Source organism: Priapulus caudatus, unplaced genomic scaffold, assembly GCF_000485595.1.
Source record: "Priapulus caudatus unplaced genomic scaffold, Priapulus_caudatus-5.0.1 Scaffold52, whole genome shotgun sequence".
Classification (NCBI taxonomy): Eukaryota; Metazoa; Priapulida; class Priapulimorpha; order Priapulimorphida; family Priapulidae; genus Priapulus; species Priapulus caudatus.
In genome coordinates, this window is record NW_014577113.1 from 220250 (window position 1) to 228442 (window position 8193).

Consider the following 8193-nt stretch of genomic DNA (forward strand, 5'->3'; position numbering starts at 1 on the left):
CACATTTACTCTCACGGTAGGGGATTCTAAATTCAAATTGTATTGTTCCGCTAAACAACACACATTTACTCTTACGGTAGAGGATTCTAAATTCAAATTGTATTGTTCCGCTAAATAACACACATTTACTCTCACGGTAGGGGATTCTAAATTCAAATTGTATTTTTCCGCTAAATATAACACACATTTAATCTCACGGTAGGCGATTCTAAATTTAAACTGACTTTAATGTCACGGAATAACGCATATGCGCATATGCGGAAGATTTACGCCCGTTAGCGGAACTTAGAGATTCACCTGAGAGGGGTAATCGTTCTGTTTTACTGTCACTGTATACGCGTGACATGGAGGATAACACAGACGTGAACCCTATTTCTAAATGATGGCATTTATACGAGGCAAACAGAGCCTGCCAAAAACGGGTAGCAGCTAATGAGCGAAATGCACTAGTGAGCCATTGTTGTTTAACCTTTGGAGACAACTGTATGGTCATCTTATTGTCACACGCGGATTGAAACCCACGTTAGATAAGTTGCCATCCACATTACAGTGTAATGTTCGCTGGGAATGTACCCCTAGAGCCCAAAACACCCACCCACCCTCACATATCCTTACTGATCCGTCGTGCCTATTGTATACACAAGATTGCATATCAGGTTATGACAAAGCTCAAACTTGCGAGGTACGCAATCATTTTTGCCGATATAAGTTGTTTCACAGTCTACCAGACAATGTATGTATGTATGTTTCATAACCTACGACATATGTTATTATTCCTCGTTGATTGATGTATTCATTGTTGTAAACTCAGCAGTCGTGACCACGCGAATAGGTGCGCTCGGCACACACGAGAGAGCGGTTTCCTACTCAGTACAACTGGCTAGGACAATCGCCAATGAAGCGATCCAATTTAACCTTCCCGAATACATGGCAGTAATGCGAGCCCTAATTGCAGGAAAATACGGCATCATCGCATGCATGGTGGCAGACCGGTACAGGTGTGTCTGCATCCCGCACCCTCCCTCCGTCTCCAACTGTGTGGCCCTCTTGCGTGGGAGCATCCCTATGCCTCCACCGGGAGGGACGCCGGATGACGCTGAATGGTGGATGGCGGCGGGAGTAGACGACCACTATCAGATTTTGGCCCCCCTTTTGGACAGCCTGATTGTTGGCTACCAGATGCCCGCGGGCCTGTTTTTTCAAAATGCGGAGTTGCAATTCGGCCATCTAACGCCGCTCCTAGATTGGTTCGAAGTTTAGAAAATGCTGGGGCCTCGGGTTCCCCTTCATATGGGTGAAGAGAGTACCGTCTCGCACTTTCGTATTTTACACGGCGGCCCCCACGTCCCCTACGTCGTCGAGCGGCTGGATGACGACGACGCTTGAGACGAGCACGTTTTCGGCGAGCCACGGGACGATCGCTACGCGAGTCGCCTGCAGAGTACGGCTGATGTCGACGGAGAGCGAGATGTTGACGTCGCGCGACCTTCACGCGCGACATGCCTCCGTGAGCAGCGACTCGAGGGGGAGTAACGCTAGCCGGCCTCCGACCCCCACCCCCACCCTGATCTACCCCACTCTGCGCTGGCGGCATAGGCACGAATGCGCCACTAATTCGTGCAACCTACGAGCCGCCGAGTGACGCGTCCCAAGGGACGGCGCCGAGAGACGACCAACAGGCCGCAATTAACATCTAACACGCCACCGCTTCGAACCACAATATGTGTGCGTGCGGGCGTGCTGTGTGTGTACGTGCGCGCGCAACTGCGCGTAGTTTAGCTTGTAGAGTCAGTTTGTATCCGGTAATTGAATGTATATACTAATTGTAAGCGCGACGCTTATGCGCAACGGCATACGCGACATCATTATAACGTAGACTAGAGCACTGAAAATTACGTACTACATCTGCGCGGTAGTCAATAATTACATTTTCTTGGACGATACCGCAAATAAAGCGCCTGTGTAACGCACTCGCACTCAACCTAATTGTTCTCTGATCGGGGCGATCAAATTTTTTTTCAAGGAGGTGTGATGTAGCGCCGCTGCGCGTCAATGCTACGAGTGATCATTAGATTTAGTTAGCCTTAGTTAATTAGGGATTTTTTCATGCTCTATAATTTTAGCATTTGTTCGAATGCCCTGAGTAATCAGGCGTTACGCCGTGCGAGCGGCGCGGCGAATGACAGCGAGCGTCGACGAGAGCGAAGACTGCGGCCTAAAACTCGGGTTTCGGGGCACGCACGTATGAGACTTTGGGGGTAATCGATGACGAGTTCGTTGAAGAAAAAAGTCTTGAAGCCACTGCTCAAGCCAGAGCGCTGAGTGCGGGATACGTCTGGAAGCAGGACCTTCATAAACGCAACCACCCCGGACACTGTCGGTAATTCGAATTGCGTACGTGTCGCTATTTAATTACAACAGTCCTTTAATTCTTTTCGACATCGGTCGTCAATTCGAATTACCAACACTCTTACATTCTTTCGACATCGTCGCAATTACAGATTACACACTTGCGTTAATTACTTTCGACACGTCGAATTGAATTTACAACACTTCGCTTTAATTTCTTTCCGGACACGTTGTAATTTCGGACATTGGACGACCGCCGGTGTCGATGCATAGAGGATTTAAGGACGTGTTGTAATTCGAGACTTGCCTCTAGGGTTACGGGGGCCCCGGGCCTGTCGAGAAGATGATTAACGACGTGTTGTAATTCGAACCGACGCGTCTTATATGAATTACAACGTTGTCGTTAAATCGACAATAGGGCATGTTCTTACATGATATTACAACGTGTCGTTAAACTTCGACCATAGGGAATTGTTCTTAATAATTAAACGTGTCGTGAATCGACCAATCCGGCTTGAAGATACTCTGAAGTTTCTGGTACAATGGGCTAGCGACAGGAGCAGGAAAGGACAAGGGGCGGAGGAGAGTTTAGAAGTAGATATAATATGTACGGTGGAGAAGAGAGAAGGGGGGAAGAGAGAGGGGAGAAGAGGAAGGAAAGAGAGACAGTGTGGTGAGAGGAGGGGGAGAAGCTGCGTGGAGAGAGAGGGGGGGAGAAGTTGGTGACGAAGGAGGAAGGACGAGAGGGAGGCTGAGTGAGGAGGTGAGAAGCTGGTGGCGGGGGAAGGGGAGAAGGACAAGGAGTGGGTGGGGGCCGGGGGGGGCAAAAAGGCGGGGGGGGCAAAGGGCGAGAGCTGGTGGAAGAGAAGGAGGGAAAGCTGTGGATAGGAGGACAGGGCGAGAAAGGAGGGAGGCAGAACTGCGAGCTTGGTGGCAGGAGGAGGGGGAGAAGGGTACGAAGCTGGTGGAGAAGGAAGGGTGGCGAGAGCTGGTGGAGAAGGAGAGAAGCTGGTAGAGAAGAGCGGAGGGGGAGATAAGGAGGAGGGGCGAGAAGGGAGAGATGGTGGAGAAGGAGAGGTGCGAGCAGAAAGCTGGGTGAGAGGGAGAAAGCTTGGGTGAGAGAAGGAGAGGGGGGAATAGTGGTGGAGATAGGAGGAGGAGAGAAAAGGGAGAAAGCTGATGTGAGCAGGAGAGAGGGGGAGAAGTGGTGAGAAGGAGGAGGGGCCGAGACCTGTGGGTGGGAGAAGGAGGAAGGGAGAAGCTGGTGAGAGGAACGAAGGAGGGGGAGAAGCTGGGGAGAAGGAGGAGGGGAGAAGAGAGGGGGAGTGAAGAAGAGCTGTGGGCGAGGTACAAGTGAGAGACAGAAGGGCTGGTTGCGAGAAGAGAGTGGGGGAGAGAGATGAGTGGTGGACAGAGGAAAAACGGGAAGCCGCGGGAGAGTTCGGTGCAGAAGGAGGGGAATGAGAAGGCGGGAAGCTGGTGGATGGAGAACGGGAGAGAAGGGAGAAGGTGGTGGAGAGGAGACGAGGAGAAGCTGTGAGAGGAGAGGAGGGAGAAGCTGGTGGAGATGAGGAGGAAGGAGAGCAGTGGGGAGAGGAGGAGCTGGTGAGAGAAGAGGAGCGGAGAAGGGAGAAGCTGGTGAGAGAAGGAGGAGGGGAGAAGATGGTGGAAGAAGCGGAGGCGAGAAGGGAGAAGCTGTATGTTAAGAGGATGGAGGGGAGAAGCTGGTTTGAGAGGAGAGGGGAGAGCTGTGCTGGGAGAAGGAGGGAAAGGAGGCTGGGGGCAAGGAGGAGGGGAGAAGGAGACGGAGAATGATGGACGAGGAAGGTGAGAGCTGGTGTGGAGAAGCGAGCGAGGCGGGAAGAGATGAGAAGTGGTGCAGACGGAGGGAGGGGGAGAAGGAAAGCTGGTGAGAAGGAGAAAGAAGAGGGAGAAGGTCGGGTGGAGATAGGAAGGAGGGAGAGAGCCTGCGGGAGAGATAGGAAGGAGGGGGAAGGGAGAGGTAGTGGGAGGGGGAGGCTGGTGGAGAGAGGGGGAGAAGCTGGTGAGAAATGAGGAAGGAGAGAAGAAGAGAAAGGTGGTGAGAGAAGGTGGAAGGAGAGAAGGAAAAGAGGGGTTGAGAAGGAGGAGGGGAGACGGTGCGAGAATGAGAGGTGAGAGAAGGAAGAAGCTGGTGGAGGAGGGGAAAGCTGGTGGGAGATGGAGGGGGAGAGCTGAGTGGAGAAGGAGGAAGTGAGATGAGGGGAGATGGAGCTGGTGAGAGGGGGAGGGGAGAGAAGGAGAGTGAGAGTGGTTGAGAAGGAGGAGGGAGAAGTGGTTGGGAGAGAATAGGGAAGGGGAGAGGGAGAAGCTGGGGGGAGAGCGGGGAAGGACAATTGGTGGTGGAGGAGGGCAGAGCTGGTTGGACGAGGGATGAGGGAGAGCTGGTGGAGTTAAGGAGGAAGGGGAGAAGGAGGGGGAATGGAGGCTTGCGATGAAGAGATGAGGGGTGAGAAGGGAAAAAGCTGGGAGAAGGCAGGAGGGCGAGAAGCTCGGTGTGAGAAGGAGAGGGGAGAAGGGAGCTGTGTGAGGAGTAAGGGAGAGGGAGAAGCTGGGTGAGAAGGAGGAGGGGGAGAGCTGAAGTGAGAGAATGAGCGGAAGCGGGAGAAAGAGAGAAGAAGAAGATGGTGGAGGAAGGGGAAGAGAAAGCTGGTGGAGGGGAGCGGGGAAGAAGCGTGCGGCTGGTAGAGAAGAACTGGGAAGGGGAGTAAGGTTTGCGAGAAGTGAGCTGGTGGAAGGAGGGAGAGGAGAAGCTGTGGAGAAGGAGAAGGGGAGAAGGGCAGGAGGCGGAAGGGAGCTGCGTGGAGGAGGAGGGTGAGAAGAGAGAAGCGTTAGGAAGATGAGGCGGAGAAGCTGGATGGAGATGAGGAAGGGGAGAAGAGGAGAAAGCTGGTGGGAGAAAGGAGAAGGATGAGTGGGAGAGCTGGTGAGAATGAGGAAGGGACAGAAGGGAGGAAGCTGGTGGAGGAGGAAGGGGAAGGGGTAGAGTGGTGGAGGGAGGGGAGAGCTAGGTGCAAAGGAAGAGTGTGCGAGGAGGAAGGGTGAGAAGGTAGAAGGGTGGGTGGAGGAGGGGAAGAAAGCTGGCGGATAAGGAGGACAGGGGAGAAGGGAGAAAGGTGGGTTGGAGGAAGGAGGGAGGGGAGAATGCTGGCGGCAAAGAAGGAGAAGAGGGTAAGGCTGGTGAGAAGGAGGGGAGAAGGAGTGGTGGAGGAGAGGGGGAGAAGAGAAGCTCGGTGGAGAAAGGAGGAGGGGGAGAAGGCTGGTGGAGAATGTAGGAGGGGAGATCCGACCCCTTTATCCTAGCCAACAACAGGGCGTTCCCAGCTGGCAAGCTGCCTAACGTTTATACAGTGTATCTTCATGCCGTCGCGGGCAGAAGTGTTTTATTTACGCTCTGTTATTTAGACCTGTATGTAGCTGATAATAGCCGCGTCCTTTCCATTGTATTCTTTAGATTATGTTCTATTTTCGTAGTTCATTATCCCCTCTTTCTCCCCTCTCCTCTTCTCACCAGCTTTCCCCTTCTCCTTCGCCAATCCAGCTTCTCCCCCTCCATCCACCACCTAGTGTCCCTTACTCCGCTTCCTCCTCACCAGCTTCTCTCCCTTCTCCACCCAGCTTCTCCTTCTCCCTTCTCCTTCCCACCAAAACTTCTCACCCTCTCGTTCTTCACCATGTTCCCCCTCTCCACACTTCCTCTCTCTCCCCTTACTCTCTTCTCCACCTAATATTATCTACTCTAACTCCTCCTCCCTCCCCCTCCCGTCCCTCCCCTCCCGTTCACTGGTCCTTCGTTACCCGTGTACCAGAACTCATCACGCAGTATCTTATCAACCGATGGTCGATTTAACGACACGTTGTAAGTCATGTAAGAAATCTATTGGTCGAGAATTAACGCGACCACGTATGTAATTCATGTATGATCAATCCTAGTTGGCGCGATCTCTTTAACGACCGTTGTATTCATTTAGACGCGTCTGCGTCGAATTTTACACATGTCCAGTTAAGTTCTTTAGGCTAACGCTCCCTTAGGAGCGTTCCACTTTAATGTTCATTAATATCGTGATATTAAAAGAGATAGAGAGGGGGGTGGATTGATATATTAGATATCAACGGCGCTGGTTTTGATATGAAATAGATATCAAGTGGGGGTTGCATCGATATCAAATTACATATCAAGGGGGATGATATATGAATACTCATATCAAGGGGGTAGATATAGGTATATAGGGGAGCACGCAATTTTTGAGACTGGGGTATGTTCGTGGGTCTCGGTGGAATTCGTTTCAGCTTGACTTCGTTGCTCGAGCAAGCGGAAATACAGAGCGGGGGCCGATGTTCGTTCGTTTCGCTGGACTTCGTTGCCGCTGCAGCGAACTACGGACGACGCCATGTTCGCTTCGTTTCGCTTGGACTTCGTTTGCTCGAGGCAATGCGAATTACTCAGAAGCGAGGCCATGTGCTTCGTTCGCTGGACTTCAGTGCTCGAGCAAGCGAAATACGGGGGAGGCCATGTTTCGCTCTTTCGCCTGACTTCCGTTGCTCGAGCACGCGAAATAGGAGGGGGGCGATGTTCGCTTCGTCTTCTTCTGAGACTTCGTTTGCTCTGAGACAAGCGATAAACGCAGCGGGGCATAGTTCCTCGTTTCGCTGGACTTGTTGCTCGAGCAAGGCGAAATACAGACGGAGGCTCATGTTCGCTTTCGTTTGCTGCACTTCGTTCTGAGCAAGCGAATACAGAGCTGGGGCCAACGCTGTTACGCTTCGTTCTCCAGGGGGGGGTGTCGCTTGGATTACGTTGCTCGAGCATCGAAAATACACGAAGCGGCGGCCTATTTTCGCTTACGTTTCGCCGTGGACTTCGTTGCCTCGAGCAAAGCGAGAATACCAGACCGGGGACCTATGTCCGTCGCTTTCCTCGAATTCGCTGGACTTCGTTGCTACGAGCAAGAGAATTACAGGCGGCGGCCGTATGTTCGCTTCGTTTCGCTGGACTTTCGTGCTCGAGCAACGCCGTATACAGATCGGGGCTGTTCGCTTCGTTCTTCGTGGACTTCGGCCTTGGCTGTTAGAGCAGCCGAAATCATACCGGGCCTATGTTCGCTTGTCGGTTCTCGCTGGACTTCGTTGCTCGAGCAAGCGATCGATACAGAAGGCGGCGGCAGTGTTCGCTCGTTTCGTCTGGACTTCGGTTGCTCCGCGCAGGCGAACTAGCCGCAGCGGCAGGCCATGTCGCTTCGTTTCGCTGGAGTTCGGTGCTCGTAGCAATGCGAAATACAGAGCGGGCGCCATGTTCGCTTCGTTTACGCTGGACTTCGCTCGCGTCCGGGCAAGGAATACAGGACGGCGGGCAAGATAGTTCGCTTCGTTTCGCGCGACTTTCGTTGCTCGGCAAAGCGAAATTAACGAGAAGCGGTTGTGGTTGGGTGGCATGTTCGACCGTGGCACGGTCGCTTTCGCTGGACTTCGTTGCCTCAGCCAACAGCGAGACGTACATAGCGGGGCCATGTTCGCTTCAGTTTCGCTTGGACTTTTGTTCGCTCGAAGCAAGGACATACAGAGCGGGGCCATGTCGGCTCTCGTTTCGCTGGGACTTCGTTCTCGAGCAAGCGAATACTATGGGGGCATGTTCGCTTCTTTCGCTGACTTCGCTTGCTGAGCAGCGATATACAGAGCGGGTGCATGTTCGCTTCTTTCGTTGAGATCTTCGATGCCTCGAGAGAATCTGCGAAATCTACAGAGCGGAGGCCATGTTCGCTTCGTTTCGCTGGACTTCGCATGTGCGACTTAGTCGGGGATGCACGA